The sequence below is a fragment of the Motacilla alba genome, chromosome 4 (genome assembly GCF_015832195.1).
Source record: "Motacilla alba alba isolate MOTALB_02 chromosome 4, Motacilla_alba_V1.0_pri, whole genome shotgun sequence".
In the NCBI taxonomy this organism is placed as follows: domain Eukaryota; kingdom Metazoa; phylum Chordata; class Aves; order Passeriformes; family Motacillidae; genus Motacilla; species Motacilla alba.
Window position 1 is genome coordinate 28,253,548 of NC_052019.1, and position 14,838 is coordinate 28,268,385.

The 14,838-nt window shown below is 33.1% G+C and overlaps 1 protein-coding gene across 7 annotated transcripts in view; it reads right to left on the reverse strand.

Moving 5' to 3' along the window:
* Window positions 1–14,838, reverse strand: part of SGCZ (sarcoglycan zeta) — a 391,151-nt gene that overhangs the window by 220,931 nt on the left and 155,382 nt on the right. For 4 of the 7 annotated variants that reach the window (XM_038136644.1, XM_038136645.1, XM_038136648.1 and 1 more), the window contains one exon: window positions 6,583–6,614. The exons of the other annotated variants lie outside the window; for them this stretch is intronic. The gene's annotated coding sequence lies outside the window, so the exon portion shown is untranslated. The remainder of the gene's footprint in view (window positions 1–6,582; window positions 6,615–14,838) is intronic. 7 annotated transcript variants of the gene reach the window in all.

Consider the following 14,838-nt stretch of genomic DNA (forward strand, 5'->3'; position numbering starts at 1 on the left):
GCAAGGGAATGAAGTTCAAGTTTAGAATAAAAACTCCATCTGATATCAAAAGCACAAACCACCAAGAGTCATTTAAAAGATCCTAGAGTTCCTATAACAGTAACCGATCTCTTAATGACTGCCATTACTATTTATTGTAGTAGTAACAAAACAGAAGCACATAATGTCTTTTCTTGCACAGTCGAATAAAGGGAAGACAATGATAAAAAGTTTATCCTTTTTTCTCTTCCTGTTCATTTTCTAATTTCACAGTTCTTACTCTTCTTACCCTCAAGTCCTTACAATCCACAATTCTTTTGCCTATCAGATGTTCCAAAAACAGCACATGCAGTGCTGCCTGAGAGTCTATAGTCTCTTCCTGGAATTCACCTCTTTATGGACAACAGTCCATAAAGTCCAGCAGCCATTATTGGTGGCTTATTAACCATTCTGCCAGAGAGAATTTAAATACAGATTTCATTTCGTGACAAATTTCACTGTTATTATATTTCTTTTCTGAGGAGCTATCACTCATTTCTCAATCCAACCACTTTCTTACCATCAGTCATTATCCCTACTGCTTCTCAGGACCATTTGTGTTACACCTCAACTGAGAATGCCCACTGAATGATTAGCACAGTCAACTCCTGGTAAATTGTTATAAGCCTAAATTCACTTTTTTCCTCCTTGGAAAGACTACTCCCTTTCTGGTACTCTTTTACACATTACTAAACCTATCTTCATATTAGCATTCTCATCAGAAGTCTCTCGCCTATGAGAGAGCCTCCTGCACTGGAAAGGCTATTTAAATATATTTCATGTGTCACTGCTTTGTTACATTACAAATAGGCAAGCTCCTCGATTCACTTTGTGACAAAAGATTTCAGACCAGTGAACACATTGAGGAGGATCAGCACACCAGTGCTGACTATCTTGAAAACTATTTTGCTTAGCAGAAATTTCACTTCATTATTTTCCACAGTCAGACATTGTCAACAGATTTTCTCCACCCCATCATGTTTCTCCACCCTCATATATTATATTTTAGCCCCAAAAAGGACAATTTTAATTTTCCAGAAATAGTACATAATTCTTTTAGGTGTAAAATATAACACCTAAAAAAATTATGTACTATTTTTGGAAAATTGAAGAGGGTTGAATGAGTGTTTTTGCTGCAGTGGGGCTCAGTGGCTGCTTACCATCCACTGATGGATCACAAATAACAGGCAATTCTGAATAGGTGTTTACCTTTAACACTATAAAGGACCTGGTTTTCATTGGCTGGAGGAAAAGCCCATGCAGACTAGGTTTAAGAAGATTGAGAGAGACTATAACATTGATAAAGAAGAATTATCTTTTTGCAGTTTCAAGACAAAGAAAGATATTAATTAAAGGACAGGAGTTAGAAGTCAGCAGATGCAAGAAATTTTATTCATGGTTTTTTAATGCAAAGTGAAAAAAATTCTACACAACAGCTGTGTAAGTTTTCTGTAGAAACACGACTGTTTCCACTGTTTCCTTACCAGAGTCCCTCTTGTATTTACGAAGATTATTTCAGAATTGGCTCAGCAGTTAACATATGATTAAGAAAAGTAGCAGGAGGAAAAAACAATCAAGAAATGCTTGCAAGCAAAACAAAACCCACAAAACTCCATGAGTTCAGAAACATTATGATTATCTTTTTTCTTCACATAACTTGTTTTATTTTCTTACTTAGTTGTTCCATCTGCCTAAGTGACAGCTTGTTCAAAATCCCCACTGGTCCTTTTTTAATGCAGCATTTTTAAAGAGTATACAAAGTCTAATCCTTAATTATCAACCCTCTCAGGATACCAGTCACTACTAAAAAAAAATGCCTAATTAAATTATCCTAATATTAATAGTGATTTTGATGTAAGTATACCAGTCAAACAAACAAGAAAAAAGCATACAATGGAAATGGAGAAATAAACAGCATCTTCCCAAACCCCCAGAAACACATTTCTTCAGCTGAAGCCTATATTTTGGTTCCTCAATGATTTAATCACAAAATTAGATTTCTGAATTGCAACACAGTCCTTTCAAAGCAATAGAACAGATTTTAATTTTACCTATAAGAGCCTAAAAGAGCAAATAAAGCCCTAGAGCAAACTGAGAAAAAAAGAACTGTAACATGCAAACCCCAGCAATTTGGTCACCCACTATTTACGTTCAGGGATTACTAAAACCAGATGATATTTTACACAACCTGATAGCTGTTAACTCCACAATCATCATTTGAACACCATTGAAAAACTCAAAAAAAAAAATTAAACAAAATATGGACAATTAAACCCAAACAGAATCTAAGTGTACTCAGCATCTGTTAATCAATCACCAATTGATCACCTAATCAATGTAATTTCAAAGTCTCTCTCAAAAGGAAAGACATCCAATCTAAAGGAAACCTTATCCTTACAGCATTTGCTAGCATCCTTCCTTTATAAGAAGAAAATTTACAGAAGAAAAAAATTCACATTTTTGCAATCATCTCTTTGTTACATGACCTTTCATTACTCCCCTTTTCCTAGATATTTTTTGCCTCTATAAATTTAAAGGCAGACATTTTATTTTACAACGTCTATGAAAAGGAGTTCCTGCATAACTGCCATTCATCGGTGACAGAAAAGACTACAGTATGTCAAACCAGAGAGGCAGCTACTCTAGAGAGCATGGACTAGATACACATTTTATATTCTGTGTAATGATGCAACACATCTTCAGAGTAACACTATAGTTCAACAGTCTGCAGAAAGCTCTAAGGGTTTCATAGTCCCAAAAGGAAACATTTCAAAGCAGCAGTGTTAAATCATTGCTTCCATACACAGAGATGTGACATTACAGCTGGCTGTTAAAGGAAGCATGGTAATTCCTAAGTGCTGAAGTCCTAAGAACAAAATAATTTCTTTGGTTAATTTTGCAGTTTGTATTTTGTTTCAACTACAAGAATGAAAAAAAGCACCAACAACTCTCTCTCTGAATATTATGACAGTTTACACAGAAAGTCTTGCTCAACATTTTGTACCCAAAGAATCAGTCTAACCATGTCAGAAAGCCTAGTTTAGTTTCCAGCCATCAAATATAATTAAGGCCCCCTTTTTTATTTGCAAAACGCCAATGAAAAGCTCTGTACAGTGATAATGAAGTTTTCCCAGCTATCAATAAGTTTACATGACCATTAATAAGCCCACAACCTTTAAAATGTTCCAAGTAGCTAAAATGAAAATAAAAGAATCCAACTTAAAAGCAGTGCTTGTACATCATCCCTGCACAATGAAAACCATCACTGTTCAGTGAAAAAAAAAAAAAAAAAAAGTAAGATTTGGTATCAATCTTCCACCTTACACTACGAGGAGTAGCTGAGGTTTATTTGTCAGCTGGGGGTGCTTAGTCTGGAGAAAAGGACAATGAGGAGGGACTTTATCTCTCTCTGCAGCTACCTAGAAGGAGGTTGGAATGAGAGGGTGTCAGTCTCTTCTTCCAGGTAACAAGTGGCAGGGTGAAAGTAAACAGACTCAAGTTCTTCCAGGGGAGACTGAGATTAGATATTAGGAAAAATAAAATTGGAAAGGGTTTAAAAGCATTGGACCAGACTGCCCTGGGAAGTGGTAGACTCACCATCCCTGGTAGTGCTAAAATAACGTGGATATAGCCCTTGAGGATGAGGTTTAGTGACAAACGTGGTGGTGGTAGGTTGACAGTTGGACTTGATGATCTTACAGGTCTTTTCAAACTTTAATAACTCTATTATTATAATAATATACTAAACAATCCTGTAAAGAAAATATTGTCTAGATAATTAATGTTTGCATGAAAATAATGACCATTGTGTCTCTGAATTATAATATTAATTAAAGTCATTTACATGGTCAGGTTTTAAATTATTTTTGCTGAAATAATTCTAATTCACTCAGTCATTTATAGACTAAAAATAGTTTATCTCTGTAGTGTACCAACAAAATTAGGTACTACAGTCTTGCACAACAGCACTTTGGATAATAATATCTACAAAGGTGTTCTTAAATGTTTTGTGCTTATTATTTTGCACAAATTAAAGGTATAATCCATCTAAGAAACAGTACAAAAATATTCTTTGATGTTAGCAAAAAAAAAAGTTTAAATGCTTGCAAAACCACTAAATATGAAAATATTTGCTAGGAGTAAGCTTTTCTTAAAACAAGAAACTTAATATATGGCTTGTGTAATGAGCATCTTTATTTTAAAACTGGGATTATTTGCAGATACATTTATTAGGATATGAATTTAAAGTGAAAGTTGTATTTTAAAACAAAAAAATAAGTTAAAATCTACCAGATCATGAACTAAACATTTAGACAGCTTCCACAGCTAACAGAATGCTTTGCTTTCCAAAATGTTAAAGCTACATATGACCAGTTGGTATTTCAGAAGCATACCTAAGACAAAACCTATTCTCTCAGGAACACTATCTTTTATTAATTAAAATAACTGTAACATTTCTCAAATTCATTGTCTTGAAACTGAGGCTTGTGAAAGACGTTAAGGAATTCAGACCAGTATATTAAAGTAGGGTATTTCATCTCCTTAACTTCAATAAATTTTACTTAAAAGGTGTTTATTCATATTGGCACTTTTCCAAGCAATCCACTGGGCCTCAGAGCAATGCAATTGGCCTCAGTAATTCTGTAATTAGTGCTAAACAAATATGTTAGTCCAAATAATTTCTAAATGAAACACAAAGTTATTTGTGCAATTACAAGAATAAACAAATACATACAGAAACAATCTAGAAATACAACAAGAAAGTTGTATGATAAATGGAAGTTACTGGTTTATTTTTATTACATGTTTCCTATTATTTACAGAACTGTACCTGTATGAAAACGAATCAGAGAAACTTAAAAACATCATATTCAAAGACTGATAAAAAAAGCTCTTTTAAATTAATTTTCAGAAATAAGAATCCATTATTGCTTCAAAAAGTTGCCATTTCAAAGATTTACGTGCACAAAACTACATGTAATTTTACTTAAAATATAATTTAAAAAAATAATTTTACAGCCTCACTTGGCTACAGTTAGTTACTAGACTTCAATGGTTTTGACATGTAGAATATTAGTTGAAAAGTAACAGTGTTGCCTTTGGAGACAGGTAGTGCTTTAAGCTAAACAGACGTCTTGTCTGACTCTCTCTCCACTAATGTAGGACATCTTTTCCCTGAAGGCATTTTTGCAATTCATTAATCATTCTAACTGGAAAATTTCAAAGTTAAAGCTTTATGTTTATGCAAAGTTTATGTAGATCTAGGTACAGATATTGCTCAGTTACTTAAAAATATATCTGGAGTAGTTTCTAGTGATTTCCAAGATCTAGGGAGCCTGACCCAAACACAACAGAAACCACTGCAGCTTCTCATTGACCTCATATCCTACAAATAATGGATTATAAACATTTCTTATTCTGAAAACAGCATCTGACTTAAAATGTCACTATCTATAAGTACTGACTGTATTTTACATACATTAAAGTAGACTTAAGGTTTCTTGTTTATTTTAAATACTGACATAGAACACTAGCGTTTCTTTAGCTTCCAAAGAGTCTCTGGGGTAACAGTAATAACAATAATTCATCATAGTTAAATTATACTTCAGTACCTGTAATTCCATAAATGAAAGAAAAATGCTTATGGCAGAACTTTCATTTTACCAGCAGGAAAATAACTGGAATATGCAGGGGCCATAAAGTGACTAGTATCAACATGTGACACAAACGCTCCTGTTTCCATTATGCAAAATCAAATTTAACCATTCGTTTTTAAATTTATAAATCAAAGTGGTTTATCTATATTCTTTTTGTGCCTTCACATCAAAATGGAACTAAAAATCCATCTGAGCAGCAGAATGGAAATCATTCAATTACCTTTTTCCAATAAAATTGTTTCTGAATTTTAAAGGCTTATTTTACTGAATATTTCTAATGGTCACTGAGAAGATACAGATTCTTGGTGCTTTCTCAAAATTAGTTCTGTAGAGAGAACAAATTTTGATATGGGTGGGCAGAACTCACACAGCCCAAATTCAAGGAAATATCCTAGAATTTACCTCCTTCTGATAGCTCCCTAAGAAATCATTGATTTAAGACAAAATTTATGCCAAAAAAACCCTTTAGAATTTTATGATACTTGCAACTTCAGAACAAGCAGTTTTTTCTAGGTTTCATGCAGCCAGTGATTACTGGAATTTCACATAATACAGAACACAATTTAAACCAGAAATCTATAAACAATCACAAGGGAAAAAAAAACCAATAGTAAGATTTTGAGCTGTGATTTCTACCATTAGGGCCAAAAAGTGGCTTGCTTTTGTTGGCCACTAAAGCAAAAAAAAAAAAAAAATAGAAATCAAAGTGGCTAGAGAGTGAAAGAAACACTGAATATGAGTGACAGTCAGTAACTGTGAAACCAAATAAACAGACTCTGGATCAGATACATTGTTGAGAAAATAGGTATTATTTAGGTATTATATTGAGAAAATAGGCATATTGATATTAGACTTTCAATTACAAAAAAACTGCCTAGATGGGATATTAAAGATTTTTTTGCCTGACCTGTATTCATTCCTGTTCCAAATGCATGTTACCTGAAAATACAAAATAATGAGAAAAAAATTGTTAATTATAATATTTAGCTAGTTAGAACCTCTACAGATTTCCTTTAAAAAACCTAAACATGGCCAGTAAAGTTGGTAGAATAAAGAGGACAAGAAGAACTGCTGAGACTTTGAACTTATTTCTGTCACAGTGAAAATTTACATTTCAATTAATTCATACCAGTGCTGTAATCTATTCACAGCTTTTAAAACCATTGAGATTTTTCCTTTTACATTTTTTATTGAAATACCTTGATTAACTCCGAATTCCACAATTACTTTACATAAAAGTCTTCACATTAGTACTGCATAAATAAAAGGCTAGCAAAATCAGTATGATAACATCAATGACAGAATATGTGCTTTTTATTTATACTTCAAAGGAGAGATTTTAATAAATTAAATGCATGTCAGAATTTGTAAAAATCTCTGCATCAACATGACTGTATTTCTCCTTCCTTCCTTTCTGCCTCCAAATGCATGCTTCTATCTATTTCCTGATTGACAAATTCTTTTTATTATAATGTAAATGCATTACATCAGAGTTGATAGCATATGCATGGAGGAGAAAGATAAGTGATGTATCTTGGTACCTTTTCCTGTGAAATTACATTAGCCTCCTGGGATACACGATAGGATGAAGCTGCAGATTCAAAGATCATTACACTGCTTATAACCCTTTGTATTTATCCCCAGTGCTGCTAAAACTTTACAGAAAATCTAATTTCTCTGAAGCTGCATTAATGTCAAACCACCCTTTTTGGTATGCCAGACTTCATTCCACCTGGCAGGTAATGCACAAAAGGATCTAGTATCAATCACAGGGAATTATAAAAAAGCTAAAGGTTTGGCATATTTGGCAAAGAATTCCACCAGTGCTCTACTTCTAATTTACTATGGCATCTTTGCTCTTTTTATTACATTTGTTTTTTATTAAACAGGGAGATGAAGTGATGAGCAATGCAGTCAAGGCTGTACTTTATCTTTCATCATTTTCTTACCACATGGGAGGTCTTTTATAACTAATATAGGTAACTTTTTCACCTCAGAAACAGTTACTTTACAGAAAATGTACAGGGCATGCCTAAAAAAGGAAAAAAAGAATCCAAGAACCAACTAATATTCCAGTCAAAACAAAGCAGAAAATAGAACCTCTCTCCATTCACACACCACTTTAAAACTGAAACAAAACGCCACAGCAGCTGTGCAGTGAATGAAAACTGTCTTCTCATTGATCTATTCCAGTGACTGACTGCTATGTCAATATTAAGCTTAAGATTTCAATTATAAACATAAAAAATGTACATATTTGTATTCTATAAAAGTAACAAAGACAGTCCATGTCCTTCAGGATAGTTCCCATTTTTTCCACTGAGTAACTCAGAAACAACATCAAATGTCATAAGAATTGTACTCTTCTTACTGCCATATTTTTCTTTTGATGATAGCAAATAAATACAGATCTAAGGTTCTCTTCTGAACAGAATAATACTTAAGTGGTGTTTTATATCTTGTGCCAAAAAGAAGGGTTCCAGCATTCAATCTAAACAAGAAGGAGGCTTTTATCACTACTAGGTAATTTTCAATAGAAAGAACACTGCAAAGCACAAAAACAACAAAAAACTTTTAGAATGGTTTGGGCTGGAAGACACCTTTAACAATCACCTAGTCCACCAGGCCCTGCCAAAGAGTGGGATGTTCTTCACTGGACCAGGTTGGTCAAAGTCCCATTCACTTTGAACTCTTCCAGGGATAGGGCATGCACAATTTCCCTGGACAATCTGCTCCAGGGCCTCAACACCATTCCTGTAAAAAATGTCTTCCCTAAGTTCAATCTAAATCAACCCTGTCACACTTCAAGACCATTATCCCAGGTCTTACCACTACAGGGTCTCCATTTTTCTTACAAGAACCCTTTAGTACTGAAAAGTTGAAATTACATCTTTCTGCAGAATTCTCTTCTCCAGCATGAGGAACTCCAACTTTATTAATCTTGCCTCATAGGAGAGGTGCTCATTCTATCCCTCTGAACTGCTAATTATTTTTGACCTAAATTTTATCCATTTTAAGCTGGCTGTCTTTTATCTATTACTCACATGATGATAATGATGAACCAATCTTGTTATACTGATATGGTTTTCTCCATAAGGACACTTTCACCAGAGTTTTAGCTTCTCCTATTAATGCTTGATATCTTCTTTCTTGGAGCAAGAGATATCTTTAACCAATGAAACTTGACCTATTGCATGAACACGTATGTGCAAGTGACTCTAAGAAAACCTAACAGGAAAAGAAAGGCATTCAAGTTATTAAAGAGGAGGTAGAGTTCAACTGCAGAAGGTATGTGAAGCAGTTCAGAGGAAGCATGCATATATGGGACTTAGGGACATGATCAATGGTGGAAAGCTGGAGCCTACGACCTTAGGCGTCATTTCTATCCTAAAGGATTCTATGATTCTAGAACTTCCTGCTTCCCTTTGCTGAATTCAAGCAAGTGTAGAGCTGTCTAGCTTTCAGATGTTCACAGAGCTAAGTCAAGAGAATACAGATATAAGACAGGAAAATCTGAATAGGTATAAAGAAAAAAAAATATAACATGAGAATGGTCAAATAGTGGAGAAATAAAGAATTTAATTCCTTAAAAAATTTGAAATTTGATGTGGGCTAGACCTACAGAGTCAGATGTAACTGACTGCTATGAGCAAGGGGTTGGATAAGAGGACCTTCCTCCCAATGTAAGTCTATGATTCAATTTGCAATGCAAATTACAGGAAAAGCTAGTACAAGCATTAGCTGGCAACATTTCTCATTGGTCTGAATATACATCAAAGCAAAACTTCAAAACAAAGATCAAGGAATATTAAGGAGTTCTGTGACTGTTTCTTTCCAAGCGTCAGGTTATTTTCTTTCAAGTCAAATGAGTCATCTTTGACTGATATGTGTATGTCATGTCACCCATATCAAGCACTGAAAAAGCTCAAGTCTCTTCATTAGCCTACTTTTAAAACTGATTTTTGCAAATTAATATGTAAAATATACACACATATACACACACGTAAAATAAAACCACATACTGAAAACAAATAAATTCAATTTCTTGGAAGAATTGGTTATTTTAGTTACCACAGAGTCAGTTTAAAACCCTTTCGGCACTGCAGCAAGTATTGAATTTTTTGTTTCTATAGTTTCCTTTACTTCTGTATTTCAGCAGAAGAAACAAACCAAAGTACTCAAACGAATGTACAAGTAAAACTTTTGGAATGTCAGACACTAATACTGGTACCTTTCCACAAACAAAACAAGGGAATTTGAATTAGACCAAGGGATCTAACGTAGAGAAATGCTCAGAGCTTCCACCTGGAGCTAAAGCCAAGGTAGCTGTGCTTGAACATACTGAAATTACATACCCATGACTGTTTGTAAATATTCACTGTTCCAGAAGGCATATTTATCTGTAGTTGGTACTTCAGATTTAAAATCCCACCACTCATACTTTGTCATGTATTATGAGAGTAAGGATGGAAATAGGAATTTCACCTTTCATGATACCATAAAAATAAATTTAGGATTGTGAAGCATTGGGGAACCATAAATATAACTGTTATTAAAGAAAGGTAAGGCAACATAAGAATTCTATATTTAGATCACAACACAATACTTAAAAATGAATGAGAAATCAGTCATGTACAGAGTAATAAAAAATAAAATAGCACTTACTCTCTGAACTTTGCATATCCTATAAAGTGAGAATTTCAAAAAAATAAAAAGCTGAACAAGTCTCCATATAAATACTATATACATACAGAATAAATATTAAACACAAGGGAGAAAGATGTAACATAAGGTGATATACAGCTACAATTATTTCTGATATTTCTTAACTCTGAAATACTAAATTATATTATTTTGTTATCAGGGTGATTAAAAGGTTTTATTATATTATTTTAATTTACTAATACCATTTACCTGGAAAAATATCTTCCATAACATGACATTTCATCACCACCTATTTTGCTTAACTTTTAGCACTGATTCTCTACTACCTGGGATTATTTTTATTGTGAGAACCCCAAAATAATTACTATGCAGGCAGTAGACAGAACTTATATTAATATTGCTTCTCATCTTCTTACAATTGCTGACTAATATTATCCTTCTGCTTTTCAATCCTCACAGTTGGAATTGATACTAATTAAAAACGGGCACAGGCTTTATTCACAAATATTTAAGGACTCAGATCAAAGCCTTCAATTCTCACAGATGAAAAATTCAGTAATCCTCTGCAATACCTTCTACAAGCCTGCAAACAGAAGACAACATCCTTTACTTTTTCCTATATAATTTTCTTATAACTTATTTGAGGAATAATCGAGAGGTGAGTCAACTGAGCATTTAGGAAAAGATTTAAATTCTGATGCCTTCAATATATGACTTCACTTTCTAAATGTTAAAACTTGTTAAAACTTTTAGATTAACCAAAATATCTATATTTTCTATAACATCACTTAGTCGATTTTACAAAATTAATTTACTTTGACCCTAATCTGTTTTAAATCTTAAACTATTTTTAAAAAAATTATTAACCATAACATGCATTAGAATACAAACTATTTATAAAAAATAGTTTTCAATAATGCTTTAAAATATTATGCTTCTAAAATAAATATTTATGACAGATAATTATAACTAATGAATTCTCTATCGGGCACAGTTTCATTCATAAAAAATGTAATTTTTCTAAAGCAGATTATGACACTATCTTTTTTTTTTTTTTTTTTAAAAAACCCTCTAGAAACACTAAGATGTTGAGCAATAGAAGGCTGCTAGCATCAAACTATCTGTGCAGTAGATACAGAAAATAATAAAATATCATACAGGAAATATCCGCCAAATAGGATAAGCGGAAAAGAACAAGAAGCGGAAAAGGAAACACAGACACTTTTTGAAACTGTTTTAATCTAATCTGCAGAAATATTGCATTATCACAATTGTGATTGTGGTGCAAATGGGTAGTACTAAAAAAGATCAGAATTAAGATTATTTGACTGTCTTAATTACAACTTAATCTAAATATATTCAAATGGCTCATTTAATCATAACAATTAATTTTCCCTAATAGTCAGCTCAACATCTCTCTAAAACCTCTTTATCCTATATTACTATATTTATATCAACTCAGCTTTCATTTTTATACAGTTAACATTTTGACTATATACAAACCCACAAATATTCACTCACAAATGTAAACTTCAGATTAATGGTACAATTATCCAAACACCAAAGATTATTTTATATAATTCTAATTATTTTCAGAGCTTTTCCTTTTCAAATTTCAATTAATTTTTTCAAGTTCTAGCCAAAAGAATTTGTTGGTTTTTAAATGTGACAATATACTCAACCACTCAAATCTTGGCTCCAAAAGGCTGGGGTCAAGTGTGTGGGAGGAAGGGGGAAAGAAGGTGGGGAGATAAGTGAAATAAAGACCTTGACAGGAAAATAAATGGCCTACACATTTTGCAAGCTGCAAACAAGTGGTAGGCAGTCCCAGTGAAAACTGGGGAAAATTCCCTTGCAGTTCATGCAGTGCATAAATAAATACATAAATAAATAAAATATCTCTTTATTTAACATAGTAAATAAGAATCAAAGTGCCATGAGAGGCTGGCCAGAAATGAGTGCTTCTGCACTGGTATTTCAGAGATTTTCAAGCACAAAACAAAATTTCATAAATGATAATTAGTTATGTGTACAATGATACAGTAAGCTATCTGAATACTAATACATGATCTGACTATAGGAATATTAGACAGGGAGTATATAGGTAAAACATTTGTCCAAAGAATACATTCAGAAGTTGCAAACATTTTTTGAGAATCATACATATGAACAATCACTTATCGCTTTCATTATTAAGGTTCCAAAAAGACAGTCTTTTTTGCCCAGAGATGCATGAGAAATAAAAATTACAAGCAAAGATAAAGATTTTAGAATTTTGCCTTATTGAATTTATTGACCCTCTCCTTAGTGGTGTGCTTTCTTTTAAAAGATCTAAAGCCTTTACTAAGTTGATTAAATTATTCCTAAAGGATCATTTGTTTTACCAAAAGCACACAGAACTCTATAAAAACAAAAGACAATTAGTTAATTTATAAATCACTGAATGAAATCTGCTATTTATGTAAATCTTGCAGAAAAATATTTAGTATGCATTCCCTGAAGAAAGAAGAGACCACAGAGCCTCAGAATAAAAGGAAAATCTTGTAAAAGAAATAATGAAATAGCTGGATTCCAATTTCCACAGATGATAAAGCAGGTACAATTTTCTATTATTGTCATCAAATAGAAAATCCTTAAAATAGATTCTACTCTTAAGCAAATACAATGGTTTACATCACATTCTTACAATTCCTATTTAATAACATAAGAAGACCCCCCCCTTTATCTATTTTATCTACTGAAGCACAGCAATCTTTCTAAAAGTCAATGTGAAACAGGTTCCATTTTGACTTACATAATGGGAAGAGATGATTACCATTTCTGACTAAATCAATATAGAAAAAAATGGACACCCCCCCCCCAAGATTTATTTTTCTTTTTTTTAGAAAACTGCTTTTACTTAATTTTGAACATTTCCTGGTAAAAAAAAAAAATATTTGCTAAATTACATTTTCTCGTCAACCAAACAAAATAGTAATGAATTAGTTGAGGAAGATAAATCTTGGCAACTTTTTACTGTTTTAAAACTATATATATTGAAAAGAAGAAGACGTAGATTCGGCTCATTTTCAACCGTGCTCAAATCTTCTGACTCCATGTTCATACATGTGACTTACAGAGGAATGCTGAAATAATCCACTGATATCTGGAGAACATTGTTTAGGATTGAAACAAGCTCATAGGCCATGATCAAACAACAACTTCCACGTTTTGTTAAACTGGAAGTCCCATTTCCAAATACAATTTTTTGCAAATGATGTCTAGTCTTAATGATTTCTCATTCCTTCTATTCAATTACTGTGCATCATTTGAACCAAACTGTAATAAAGTTTATAAAATTCTGCACTGTGCAATGAATCCTTTCAGGTTTTACCTACTGTCCTAGCAAAACCCATCAGGAACATCAGAGGACTCCTCAACAGAAATTCAATAGGAACAGCTCTCATGCACTGCAATCAGAGGAGAAGTTACAGCTTTTGTCACTAGTTGTATCTGATCTAGCAAAGTGCAGAGAAGTCAGAATGGTAGCCTTAAAAGCAATAAAGTGCAATTATCTAAATCAATGTTACTGCTTTCACAGAACATCCCTCTGTGACAGTCTCTAACCTGCTCCTCCCAGGAGCTGAAAGCCAAAAAATGAACAACAGGGCACTGCAGGTTGTGAGAGGTTTGAGTAGAATATTGTGATGTTTGGATAGACAGGCAGGGTGCCTCTGCCTGATGCAAATCCATGAAACATGCCTTCATAGGAAGCAAGTAGAAGAGATTTTACAAATGCATTTTATAAAAAGAGGTAAAATAGTATATTATGGAATCTTAATTACTTTTCTGCTAAGTAGGCTAGATTAAGATTATTTTTCAGAGTCTATTTTATAAATTATGTGCAATTTTTTTTCTTCCATTCTTATTCTGAGGAATCCTACTACTCCTCATTCAACACAGCACATTTCTGAGCAAGCAGTTCAGTTCTCAGTTTTAAGAACTTGTGTGGGAGTATTCACAGCTTACTGGTTAGGTTTTACAACAGAAAATTACAACAGTGCTAAACATCTACAAATCATTGTTCTCTGGACAGCCGGTCATTTAGGGGAGAAAGCAAGAGGGCTCTCTCTCAACTGGTGCTGGTCACAGTGAATAGCTCCATCAGGGAGAAGTGCTGATTAAACCAAAAAGTAATTTTTAAAGCAGAAATTCTGCAAAAAAAAAATCCATCCAAAATTTTCAGCCCTCTGAAGGAGTAGAAGAATACATCTCTCAATTCAACTAAGGAATTACTAAGGCTTTCATATTCAGCTTTTTAATGAACTTTACTTATTTAATACTTAAATGACTGTAAGTGAGAAGACAATACATTATTTTTGTAATATTACTTCTTTAGGTCTTTCCTCCCATTATGTTCTGTCTGTATCTTGGTTCCTAAATTCCAGAGCCAGAACATCTTTAATCCCCTAGCCTCTTCAATAAACCAGACCCAGGAAGAAAATCAAAAAATGCAAAC